The 14,263-nt window shown below is 36.0% G+C and overlaps 1 protein-coding gene across 23 annotated transcripts in view; it reads right to left on the reverse strand.

Annotated features, from left to right (window-relative positions):
• Nucleotides 1-14,263, reverse strand: part of BBX (BBX high mobility group box domain containing) — a 279,480-nt gene that overhangs the window by 118,778 nt on the left and 146,439 nt on the right. The window contains exon 1 of one of the 23 annotated variants that reach the window (XM_067738998.1): nt 2,850-2,870. The exons of the other annotated variants lie outside the window; for them this stretch is intronic. The gene's annotated coding sequence lies outside the window, so the exon portion shown is untranslated. Of the gene's footprint in view, nt 1-2,849; nt 2,871-14,263 lie in introns of those variants that run through there. 23 annotated transcript variants of the gene reach the window in all.

The following is a 14,263-nucleotide window of genomic DNA, read 5'->3' on the forward strand; positions in this document are numbered from 1 at the left end:
TAAAATATGATTTTGATTGAACATGACCCCAAAAGCCAAATCTAACTTTTGAGACTCTTTGAAAGTAGCATTAACCACCTAAGCATGTGAACACACAGTGACTCACAGTATCTGCAAGTAACATGCTAGGTAGCAGAATTAAGGAACGATAATCATGTCACTCTGTCAGCATCAGGCAAATGTCATTAATAAATCTTACAATACCCTAGCAGAATAGCCATTTTCTTTTCCCTGAAAAAGAAAACTTTGCCTCCCATCCTTACGAAATGGCAGTGATTTTACAGATATATAGGGAACACACACAAAAAAGCATACATTTCTAAAATGTACAGCTCCAGAGCGCATCAAACCCTGAATCCCACCATCTTTGTGAAATACAAATAAAACACTAAATAGGAAGAAAACTCTCAACAAGAAAGGGCATAGAAATTAGGTAATCAAGAAATTAAAAAACAAACAAACAAAAAACCCACCTCTCCTTAAATGCATTTAGAGCAACATTTATACCCCATGATTCTAATTTAGAAGAAAACAATCTGTAGAAGTGTATCTATACATAGAAAAGACACTGGAAGGATAAACATCAAAATGTTGTGTTCACAATGGATATGGAGTAGTATATGCATTGAGGGTGATTTCCATTTTTGACTTCATGCTTTTCAGTGTTTTCGACATGTATTATAAACAAAAAAGAAAGCCAATAAGGTGTTTTAAAATCAGATATTTTAAATGTAATTTAATAGAGAACAAAGTAGCAGGCTTCTGAGGTACCAAATCAATAAGCTGCAGTGGAAAGTCATTTTCTCTTTCTGATTCTGTCTGCGACCATGTGACATCTTTTCACACTTGCTCAAAATTAACTGCTTCACTACATAATGACTGCAACTACAGCAAATGGACCTTTTTTTCTGTAATTCAATTACTGTAGAAGGTTTTATAGTTAGAATATTAAGACGTGAAGCATGCATTTGACTACATACAGAGAAATATAGCAGACTCTCAACATACCATATGCTAATTAAGAGTGAATTTAAAAATTCCATTGTCTATTTATCCCAGAGGCCTCCTAGCTTATTAACCACCGCTGTGGGTCTAGTGGGAGAGTAGAGACGTTGTTCTGTCTCATTTCCAGGTAATGGAAGTGATTTCCATACTGTGATCAAACGCCAGAGTTGGTTTGCTAGAATGTGTTCCCTGGGCCCTGCAGTATTTTATTCATACAGCTACCGCGACTTTATCACCTTGGATAGAAATTTTCATGTCTTCCACACTTGACTGAAGCATACTGACTACAAAGAATGCATCCAGTAAATGACAGACAAAAGAACAAACTGTCCTAGAAATAACTAAACTTGCAGACAAATGTCAGAAATGGCTCAAGAAATCATAGTGAATCATCTGGAATCTCAGTAACATAAAACACTGAAAGAAAGCTAGTAAATGTTCCTTCCTTATGAGAGGTTCCTAGCAACTTAAGGCTTCTTTCCTTCCTTCAACCCCCTGCTCACCCCCCATCCATGTTCCTAGCATCTTCAAGAATTTATTCAACATCTGCTTTTAAAAAGAGAGGGACAAAATTAGTTTTTTTCTGTAGTACGGTTATAAAGCTTGATTTTTCTCCTCACTAACTACAAATTATCTTTTGGATTTCATTACACTGTGCTGTTATGAAGAATGCTGAACATGTGTCATTTTATTTTACATTGGATTACGTGATCAGCAGCTGCTGAGAACATGCTTTAGGTGTAGCTATAGGTGCAGCCTCCTCTATGATCTAGATTGACTTTTATAGCCAACAGGTGTTAGATTTGGGGAATTTATATCTACAGCATCCCCGCTGTTAGTTTTACTCTGAAGACTGGGAGATAAAAGTTTACCCTCAGTTAAGCAGCTGAGTAAAAGTATCCACAAGATAATTTAACTTAATAAAATAGTAAGTGTAGAAACCTCCAGAATTTCTACAGGATTATAGTACCATCCACCTTATTCTTTATATATGTGGCATGCATCCTCTGAGTCCGAAGAGGAGAAACTTCCAATTACTTATATGGTTCTGCTCAACTTACAGGAATATCCTTTACTCTAAATCAGCATTTCTTAGTGAGGATACTTTTGGCATTTTGTGTGGGACAGGTCTTTACTAGGCAAGACTGTTTTCACTCCCTGCTGAGTCAACATACATCTTAGCTCCTTTCCCATCCTTTCATCCCCCTCCTCAATCTCAGGTAGTAACATGCCCCAATCGCTGAGAAAAATAATGTCCCACAACTTTCCAAACACTCCCGAGGTGAGGGGCTGGAGGGAGTACTATGATCAGCACCCCCCCGTCCCCCCCCCCCGCCAGTTGAGAATCACTGCTCTAAATAAACCCTATATATAAAAATTCACAAAGATAATTTAAACTCCCTAAAAGATCAAGCTTCATAGGGCTCTCCCCACATGAAGAGCCCATGAATGACTGCATTCACTAACACCTCCATCACCCCAACCTCACCCCTTCCATTTTCAGGAATATGCAAGGCTCACCTACACTATATTCTTAAGGCGTCCTTGGTCAGCTTGAATATTTTCTATGAACCTCTGACCATTAACCCTTATGTCATAAAACTTCTATGTCAGTTAATATTTCCACATCTATCTGTGTTGATTACATATGAGATATATAAATTGATTTAACCTTGTCAAAACAGGTTTCTAAAGCATTATTTATTCGCGCCACAATCATGCTTCCTCTAGTCAGTTATTTGAAGAGCGACAAAGACCCAACTTGTTCAATTAATGAAATTAATTCGTTTCGGAATTGTAAATCTCTACTTTTTTTTCATTGTCAGAACTGAATAATCACTTACATAGAAGTTGAAACATGAGTGCCTGCCTTATTTACATGTGCAGCAGCTCCTATAGGACCCGTCAACAGCTTAGATGCCTTTTAAAAACTGGTATAGCAAGACCTGGTACTTCAATAGAATCACAAATGGTCTCCTATAAACATGAGATAAATAGTGGTTTTAGTGGTTTCTGACTGAAAACCCAGCCTCCTTCAGGTGCAGCAAGTCCTCATGTTTTCGTAATTTGGCTCTGTCGCCAGAGTCAGGCCAATCAACATTCTCATTTTACTTGGAAACCACTCCCCCCTTGCTTTTTGCATGTCTACCACCACTTGTACTCCTTGGCTTCTGGGATCCTATTTGGATTTCACGATCTTTTGCCTTGGGAACAGACACTCCTTGAGATAAATGAGGTAAATGAGTCTGCTCAGGGTTAGCTCTAGTTAAAACAGGGAAGCCAGATGTGTTCATTTATGCCACCCTTCAACTCTGCTCTGCAAACAACTTTTCTACACTTTCCTCAGAACCAAACAGTCCCATGTGGCCAATGAGCAAGTCTGGCTTCTTCAGCCCTCTATCATCCAAAAATAGGACTCGCTTATCAGTGATGGCATTCTGGGCACAGTAACACTTATGGGCTCAGCAGGAAGCATTTGAAATCTTAAATTACGCTCTGCTTTACACTTGTTCCTCCCAGCCTTCCTTGATCCCTGGGACTCAGATCGGACTTTCTTACTGGTGCTATTCATTGCTACCAGACTTTCTGCTTTAAATACCTGCCCTGAATCAAAGCCCAGAAAATTCCATGAGCCTAAATTTAGGGTAATATACATTAAATTATTACCATGGTCTATAAATTCCAAACAAGTTAAAAATTATGTATCTTTGTATCATCTTCACAAAATATTTGCTAGGTAGCGTAACTCTAATCTATATTGAGAACTTTACAATGTCCAGTATCGCATTCAGTAAGAAAATCTGATGATACCGATATCAATTTTAAAGAAGCCACTTAGATTTCTAGTCTTTTTTTTTTTTTTTTTTTAAACGAAGCCCTTAAATACAACTTTGAAAGAAATCCCAGACCATCCTGCCTAATTCCACTTTGGCTACATCTAGTGCTTCATGTGGTTTGGCAGAAAGGTTAACAGTGTGGACTCTTGTTTTTTCCTGGATTCATAAACCTCGATCAACAAATAATTAACTGTGTTACCTGGAGCAAGTAACCTAACCTCTTTGTGCCTTAGCATCCTCATCTATACAAAGGGGAACAACAGTCCTACCACATTGTGAGGGTTAAACCAATTTCTTATATATATATATATATATATATATATATATATATATATATATATATATATATATAATATATGAACTGCTTAGAGTACTGCCTTGCTTATAGTAAGTGTATATGTATGAACCTTGCAAAGAGTAAGTGTATATGAGAGTTTGCTATTATTATCATCGTTATGATCAGTCACGGAATATAAGCATTCAAATCAACTTGAAATAAACTATAATTAACAACTACTAATCATTAACCTCATATAGTCAAAAAAGTAACAAATTCATTCAACACTGAGAACTTATAAACAGATGCCACAACTTATAAACAGATGCTATGCTAAGCTGACCCACGCTGCTTTAATCTAGTGCTCTTATCAGTAAATATTACAAGTAAAGGAATACTTCTGCATTTCAAAATTCTATGGGTAGAAAAAACTGGGGGAAAACCAAAATATAAACAGTGGGAGATTAGTTTAAAAGGAACAACATGAAAATCCTTTTCTTGGCATGAAGAGATATTTGAGATAAACTGATAAATGAAAAAAATAAGGAACAGGTTCATGAGACATAAGAAGATTAAAATTTCTCTTTTATAAAAATACGACATAATAAATATGCTTATATATGCATAGACAAAAAAAAGAAGCCTGGGAGAATGAACACTGAATTGTTCACACTATTATCTCTATATAACAGGATTGAGTTTTTCTAATTTTTGTTAAGTTTCTAATAAATAAAAATAATTCAAAAACCGTAAATAAGAAAACACTGGGGTGTACTGTAAGCTTTCATAAAGAATAAGCTTTATAAAAATACTAATTGGCTAAACAGAGATTAGCCAAATCATTCATAAATTTGTATACACTATGCAGAATAAGATTATTAGCATATTAATAATTAACTATTTGAAAGCTTAACTCAAATAGCAAAAATCTTCCATAGAATCAGGCCAGTGCTTCTTACAACCTTATCTTAAAAGGAACTTTGGAACCACACCAAATATAAAATTTATATCTGTTATAAGCACAATGTCTTGTATGTGGCAGAAAACATACATTATTTTCTAATTGATGGCTATTCTAATAGAGGACTAGTTTTTTCTAGGCTTGCTGTTTTTTTAATAAAATTAAGAAAAAAATGGTTAGGAAAGCAGGCTTCCCCATGTTATTAATACAGGTTACCAACATCATGTGTTTGAGAACATGTCAGGGATGTTGTAGAAACTTTCCTTACAATGAGTGGGCGATACGACAAAATCACTGATAAAAACTTTTCACTTTAGGATTATTTTAAAGTTCATATAAGTCCAGATACTCACGAACACCCAACCTTCAAAGAAAGACATTTTCTGTTTCAATGATACCCTTTAGTCAGGAATGCTGCAGGGCCAATTCTAAACCCAAATATAAAGTGCCACCTAGTGGATATTTTTATAAAGTTTCTCTGCTTACACTTCAGTGTTATGAAGTAATCTTTAGAAAAGCTACTTTGGGTGGTCAAAAGGTACAAACTTCCAGTTATAAAATAAATAAGTCCTGGGGATATAATGTACAGCATGGTAACTATAGTTAATAATACTAAATTCCATATTTGAAAGTTTCTAAGCGAGAAGGTCTTAAAAGTTCTCATCACAAGAAAAAAAAATTTCTAACTATGTGTGGCGATGAATGTCAACTAGACTTATTGTGATAATAAGCATTTTACTACATATACATACACACACTTATATATTGAATCATGTTGTACACCTGAAACTAATATAATACTGTATCTCAATAAAAATAGACAGCTACTCTATATGAGGAAACAGCCATCCCTTACAGCGTTTCCTCACCAATTAGTAATCTGAGCTGGTGGATAACATATAATTTTTTTAAAAAAACACACCTCTGACTGATAATATTGATTTTATATCTCAAGTTGAACCTCTGCCACCATCACAGAGAATAAAAAAGGGCCCAGTTATCTTCTAAGTGTTCCAGGACCTGTAACGACAGCATACATAAGCTAGAAAGGAGATCCAATTTAACATCCTTTTATCATTCACTTCAGTTGATAACAATAAAATATTAGCATCATTATATGAGGACAGTAATTACTATTACATCTGCTCTACACTATATGAAAACAAATTCACTTGGTCTAAATACACTATATCTGGTATTTAGAAATCAGCAGGGTTTCCAGCAAAGCCTTTGTACAAGCTGCAAAGGCCCTGGTTTACCATTAGAGGTGGCAGAAACACAAGTTATGACCAATTAAAATGAAATTAATGAAAAGAATTAAAGTGATATAAACACATAATTGAGGTAAAGTAGAAGGCTGAGGCACCTAAGTGTTCATAGTTTTAGTATGTGATAATTCAGATAACAGTTTAGGGGTAGACTTAAACAGATGAATTCCATATCTATCTAAATTTTCCTAGTTATAGATGCAATATTTTGCCTTTGGAAGCAGTCTCTATAAATATTTTTAAAAGCTTCTAATTATCTAGATATTTTCAGACTCCCACATTGTAAAACAGAAATGACTAACTTATTTGGAGAGCATCACACTCACTGATGAAAAGTTTTGACTCAGAAAAGAGTTGTTCACGAGTTGTATCTGACATCTTTAGGAAAATTTTGCATGTTTTACTACTGTTCCCGGGTGTCATCTTTAATTTATAGTATAATTTCTGTTTAAGGAACTACTCTTCTAAAAATGAGATGCTTCCTTTTATAGAATTAACAGGGACTGCAAATCCAAAATCCAATCCTTGGAGGTCACTGTGTCCTCCCATTTACAGATGAGGAAAAAACAAGATCCACAGGGGTCAAAGGTTAGATCAAGTTCACCAAATAACTTAGTGGCAGAGTGAAAATACAGGTCTCTTAATCACAAAATTAGAACCCTTTCCACTATCTCACACTGCCTTTTTATTCTTCCTCAAACAGAAATGGAATGTTTCCATTAAATTCTTCTTAAAGTACTACAGTTTCACTTTTAATCTAAAAGGTCCACATGGGGACTTCCCTGGCGGCGCAGTGGTTAAGGATCAACCTGCCAATGCAAGGGACATGGGTTCGATCCCTGGTCTGGGAAGATCCCACATGCCACGGAGCAACTAAGCCCGTGCACCACAACTACTGAGCCTGCGCTCTAGAGCCTACGAGCCACAACTACTGAAGCCCGGGCGCCTAGAGCCCGTGCTCCGCAACAGGAGAAGCCACCGCAATGAGAAGCCTGCGTACTACAACCAAGACTAGCCCCCACTCGCCACAACTAGAGAAAGCCCGCGCACAGCAACAGAGACCCAACACAGCCAAAAATAAATAAAAATTAAATCTTAAAAATAAATAAATAAATAATAAAATTTAAAAACTAAAATAAAAGGTCCACATGGTAAATGCTGCCCAGATGTGCATGAAGGGCAAATAGGAGTGTTAGAGCTGTGAGTTTCTTCATGATCATCAAAGAAAATATAGCGGGATGGGTGCAAAGCAGCTTCTGTGGAGAAATTTACATCAGTGATTTTGAAGAGGGGACCAAGAGACCAGGGAGCAGACCCAGCAGTTATTAAAGTGGGAACCGTTATTGTTTACTGAGAGGGTAGAAGGAGCTGCCTCTCTGCCTCTGCTCCCCACTGGCATGGTCCTTAAACTTTCAACAGCTGGGGAGATACCATTTCCTCAACAGGTGCTCAAAAAGTGATAGTTGAGAAACAGAAGTTCGCAGGGTAAACAGAAGTGCACAGGCTAACTTATATTACTTAAGAAAAGCTCTGATTTCCCTCAAACTGCTATTTTTTACCTCTCATACCTCAAAAAGTAAGTATATACACACCACACATTCTTTCAGCTCTGAATCAGTTGCAGTTTCCAGGGTCTGAAACTTTTATCTGTGATCTTCCTGTCAGATTTGGAGAAAGTGACACTTCTCTTTAACTTCTAATCTACAGTTAAAAGTGTCCTTTTAGTTACTACTTTAATGTTTATTCCTTAGTACTCATAGGGCCATATTCCTGACACAGTAAATACACACTAAGTGAAAGTCTGGGGAAAAAAAAAAAAACAAAAAAAAAACACGTGGATTCAAATACTGACTCTAAGCAGGGGCATGCCTTGGCTAAATGACCTAACCTCTGAATCTCTGGTTGCTCTATCTGGCTCTGGAGAGGCCCATCTAGCTCTAAATCATTTTAAGGCTCTATTTCTTGAGAACACTCTACAATAGACTTCAACACAACAAAACCTATCTGGCCTGTCTCTAACATTACGTCTTCAGCAAAGGCTTTAAACAGAAGTCTGAGGAGTGTAGTGATAGGACCAAATCTAAAAGGGGTTCTTTGTAGCTTATAAGTGAATTGCTTTTGAGAAAGCCTCTGTCGACATCTTACTTTGGCTCCTCCTCTATACAAACTGCTGTGGGAGCCTAAGAAAAGCAGCTTTCAAATGTGCAAGTGCATAGATTTGGTGTTGCTGCCGCCAGGCTGCAACGGCTGCCAGAGGACCAGAGTGAGTCAAAGCAATTCTACACATCGCAGGCCTCAAGGTCTTCCCTTTACTTGGCAAACTATACACTGGGATCAGTCATCCAGCTAAATGTCAAGAGTCCCAAAGTCATTACTGGTGCAAAGGGTTCCAGTCTGAAACTTCCAAAATGATATAACTTAAATCATTACAAAGGAGATCTTTTTATGTTACTACAAACTTAGACTAATTTGTGAAAAATTAAAAGGGTAGTGAGACCATGACTCAGGAATTACACGATGTATGTGTTTGGAAGAACATTCACATACACCTTTTCTGGATCAAAGGTATTACTGGCACGTATTAAAAGAATCAAATAGAATCAACAGGAACCATTTTTAATGCTACTTACACAGTCTGAGAATTCTCAAAGATATTTACATCTGAATGCCTCATTTTCAGGCTCCTGTAACACTTGTTTCCAACTTTTAAGGCAATTATAGATGATCTACTTACAGGCTCTTTTCCCTTGAAAAATGTATCTCCATAAGTATTATTAATGGTTTCGGTCAAAATACATCATATGTAAGCTTGAATGCACTTTATTTTTTCGAAAGGGAGAAGAATTAACTTTACTTTTGTGGTCACACCCCTCTGTAAAAAGTAGTTCATTTCTACCCTCCAACATAAATGAAATACTTGAAGGCTGTCACTGAAGACAGCTCCTCTTCTACAGACACTGTTCTATGAGACTTTTCACTGTTCTAGATGAAAATAAACTATCAAATGAAAAAACGTCTACATGTTTAGATATTAAGAAATGCATTTCTATCAAATAGGCTTCTTAATTTTGAAAGTAATTCTGCATGTAATATGTTACACTAATTTTTGAAAAAATATACAGTAGACAAACATCCTAAGAGATATTTCTAAGAAAAAATTTTGAAATAGGTCTTACTAATAATCTGTTCTCTTATCAAAGAACAATTTGTAAAAAGGAAAATCTTATTATAAAGGAGACACACTTTGATCTTAATCTTAATCTTCTTTCTCCAACAGCCTGACAATTTTTAAACTTTTGGCTATACTCTTAATTTGGGGAAGAAACTACACAACTCAGTTAAAGAGGAAATGAATAAAACAATTCTTATGGTTTGGAGAGGTGGGGAATGGGTGGGTAATGAAGCAAAAATGCTGGGGGTTTGAAAGAAATGTAGAATAAAAGTTTATTATAAACAGATTTTAAATGGCCATTTTATCAGAAATTGAACTTTTTGACAGGATATAAAAACTCACTATCTTACTCCAAGAAAAACCTTTTCTTGAATCAAACAAATCTCACTGTTACTGAATCCCACACAAAGTTGTGTTACTATGTAACTCCTTGCATCACTTCTGTAAGGAATATTTTCTCTACCAACTTGCTCTTTTCTTCCTCATCAAAATTCTGCTAAAAATATAATGAATGTGGAACTCCTTCTCTTATTAAACTCAATAACTTGATTTAGGAATACTCATACTTATTTCGAATTCCTACTTTGTTCTTCATTCAAAATCACAGATTTCTAGAGTTAGAACAAACTTTAAAGATTACCCGTTCGACCGTGAAAGAGGAGGAAATTCAGGTCCAAATGAAGAAATTTGCTCAAGGTCCCAGAACTTGCTCAAGGTGAAAGAGCTGGGACTAGTAACAAAGTCATCCCTGGGATTAATTTTTCATTTTCATTCATCACTGAGGAAGTTGAAAAGGCAACATATAATAATAACTAAAAGTTTATTCATTTTATATTTTTTAAAACAAGAAAGCAAATCATTGACACTTTCCACAAAGTATAAAAATTTATTTTCATTAAATTTCAAGTCATTGTGCTTTCCTGGTGGTGCAGTGGTTAAGAACCCACCTGCCAATGCAGGGTACATGGGTTTGAGCCCTGGTCCGGGAAGATCCCACATGCTGTGGAGCAACTAAGCCCGTGTGCCACAACTACTGAGCCTACACTCTAGAGCCCACGAGCCACAACTACTGAGCCCACGTGCCACAACTACTGAAACCTGTGCACCTGGAACCCATGCTCCACAACAAGAGAAGCCACCGCAATGAGAAGCCTGCACACAGCAACGAAGAGTAGCCCCTATTTGCTGCAACTAGAGAAAGCCCGCACACAGCAACAAAGACGCAACACAGCCAAAAATAAAAATAAATAAATTAAAAAAAAATTCACGTCGTTAAATTTGTTTCATAAAAATGATCAACAGCCATTCAACATTCAAAACAAATGCATCCACTGCCTTGCCAACCATCTTGAAAAAAAGGCAAAACAATATATGAGAACTAAAAAGGAATTCAGACCTATGAGAAAATTCATAAGATCATAATATTATCCTGGAGAGGTTTGATTAACTCACCATACCATATTCCAACAGACGACAGAACTTAGTAAAAAAAAAAAATACCATTGTCTCTATTCTTCCACTGTGTAGCTGCTTTTTACACCACCCCCTACTTCAACCTCTAAATGATTCACACATTACACTGAGGGTATATCCTATCTCAAGGAACTAGTGACAGTACAGCACATCACAAATTCAAAAACACTGTAAATGTTCCATGAAGTTTCTACCTGGACTACACAACATTTTCAACCTAGGTTTTTTCCATGAAATGCCACATTCAACTATGCTTGAAAACTGCAATCATATTATCCTAGATCTTCTTTAACTTAAAATACCATTTTGCATCATATGTCTCTATAAAGTAGCTAGGACCTTTCTACTAATAGGTCAAATCTTCTCAATAATTACTTTTCAAATTGTAATTTCAGAATAAGAACAATCTTTCTTATATAACCTGAACTAAGAATTATGTAAGAATACATAAAATAATTAATGCACTTATTTTACACTTGAGGAGCTAAGCTGAAGAGATCCTTAAGGTTTCACATAAATAACTCTAAGACATCTGCTCTACATCTCAATTCAACATTCCAGACATAAGATTACATTTCATCTAAAAGTCATCAGGCAGGAGGCAGCATTTCCAATTTGCCACGTTTTAATAATGAGTTTTGTCAATGGTCATAATTTGGTGTTTAGGGCTTTTCCCAACCATATTAATTTTTCTGTGCCTATCAGGGATGAACAGTCACAAGTGAAAACTTTGAAGATACATGATTTTCAAGAAAAGGATCTCAGAAAACAGAATCATAAAAGTAACCTGGATTTCTAACTGAAATACAATTTATTCTTTTAATACACTCTTCCATTGTGAATATTTAGTTATGCCAGAGACTTATCAACACTCTTTCTCCCTAAGTATTTACAGCAAGTCTCTCAAGTAGACAATCAGTTTGCAGTCCTAGATGGATCTAATAAGATGTGTGAATAGTTTTATACCACTGCACTCAATTTTACAGTTCCTAAAAGTCTTTGGGGATATCATTCTCAATATATATTGCTTCCGGTTTTGTCCATTTCATTCTTTGGATCGATTTTCTCTGGTGAACTAAAGCATTCATCGCTTTTTTACCAAACAGCACACACACAAAATTACAATTTTCTTCCATCTTGTGAACAGTATTGAGATATATCCCTTGTCATGTCAACCTTGAGATGAAGATTCAATGTTTTCCTTTGAGGGTCAAAGAAATAATTCAAGAGAAAAATAGTAAGCATATTATCACTTAAGACTTCTTATTAACAGTCTCATTGGTGTCTAGGCTCAAATTTGTCCAAATTTTAACATGAGATTACACTACATATGAAATTCAAGACTTCAAGTTACAGACAGAAGTTCTTATTACAGCAGCCAAAACCTAATCTGAATGCTTATTTTTATTTCTTTATACTACCCAAATCAAAGAACTTTTTGTTGGGCAACTGTAGACACTCAGAGGAGTCAATGAACATATTTCAGACAGCCGCTTCTTGTCTGTGAACCTAGAACTATTTCTGCTGAATGAAATGCAGGTTATACAGAGAGAAAAATTAGGATTCCCCCACCCAAAAAAAAAGCCTCCACTTAGCACAGCTGGAGGATGAAACAGCAAATGAAATATATATGTAAATCTCATTTAACTAGAAAGCAACTAACCGATATTCCTTGATTGACCACATGGGCCAGGAGGGGGTAACCTTTTAGAAAAAGTCAGGAATTATATAAACAAGCTAACATCAGCTTAAAAAACAAAAACAAACAAACAAAAAAACAACCTTCCAGAATGTCTTAGGCAGGAGGTGGAGAGGTTGTTGGTGTTGGTAGTGGGCAATTCACTAGATGTCTGTACCACATACTTCTTCAAACCTCCCACCTCTTCTACATACTATAAATATTTAAAACTGTGAAATAAGTGTTAATCATTAGAGTGATGACACCAAGCTCATCTTCCCATTAAAAAATAAGCTTCACTTACTATTAATAAGAAATTCAGTTGTGTACTAACATTTCTACAATGATTTTATTTACAAATATTAAGACTTCTCTAGCTAACTTTCAATGAGTAAGAAAAATTAACCAAAACATTCTTTTCTAAACAACTGTTCCAGTTTATCCTATAAATTTTATTCTAGGAAACTGGGACACTGATTTCATTCACTATACACCAAATTACTACTTGGTAGGAAATATCTCTTCCTATTTATTCTAAATTGATATAAACTATATCACTGACCCAAATTTTGTCAATTGACATTTTTCTCTAAATTATCAGAAAAGAGCATTTTTCTCAAATGCTGTGATTGAGAAACAGCTAAGTCTAACATATAACACCTTTATCAAACTCAAATTCAGGTGTACTGACATACATACAATTATGTGTATATGAATATCATCCTAATTTGGATCCATTTAATAATTCCTAAGAAAGGAGTCTATGACAAATCAACTAAGGAATAAAAAGTTCATCTGTTCTCCATTTCATGGTTCATGAGTCAGAGCAAGGCAGTAGGAAAGGCTTGGACTTGGCAGCCAGATAGGCCTGGCTATGAATTTTTACCACTACCAGTTGTCTAATTTAAGGGCCTCTCTGTTCACTCATCTATAAAAGTAGGCTAGTAGCTACTTCACAGGATGGTTAGAATGGAAACAGATAGTACAGAAAATCCCTTTTAGAATGCCTCACATATGCTGCCTTAAATATTTACTTGTAAAAAACCAGCATGACAGGATGTATTTTCTTTTTTTTTCCAAGCCCTCTGGCACCCCTCACCCCAAGAGAGATGCTTACATAACTTCTAAGTGATCATCTCCATTTCCAAACTAATCTGTATCAGTAGATTTATTCAGAGTCATGCTTTAAGCCTTTCATTCTCTGAATCCAAACTCTGTGGGACTTCACAGTCTAGTCCCAGAATTTAATTCCTCAGATAGGCATTCCACATCATTTTTTGTGCCCTCCCTGCCTCACCCCAACTCTTGCCAAAATCTGGCCCCAAACTTCCATTGCCTTTCTCTATATCCAATACCCCAGAAGGTGTATTCAAGGCCCAGCTTCCTGCGTTTGAGTACTTCCTTGCCTCTTTTTATTTGCCCAGGGATCCCTTATTTAAAATACCCCTTTCTCTCTTCCTCTCCATGCAGGCGGAAATAACAGCCCCTTCCTCCAAATTTCTTAGTTCCCTACAGCATGAGCCATAAACTTCCTTGTGACCCTCTTCTGTTATTGGCTTGAATGATTATTTTACATCTGTTACTCTTAGCCT

Source organism: Pseudorca crassidens, chromosome 5, assembly GCF_039906515.1.
Source record: "Pseudorca crassidens isolate mPseCra1 chromosome 5, mPseCra1.hap1, whole genome shotgun sequence".
In the NCBI taxonomy this organism is placed as follows: domain Eukaryota; kingdom Metazoa; phylum Chordata; class Mammalia; order Artiodactyla; family Delphinidae; genus Pseudorca; species Pseudorca crassidens.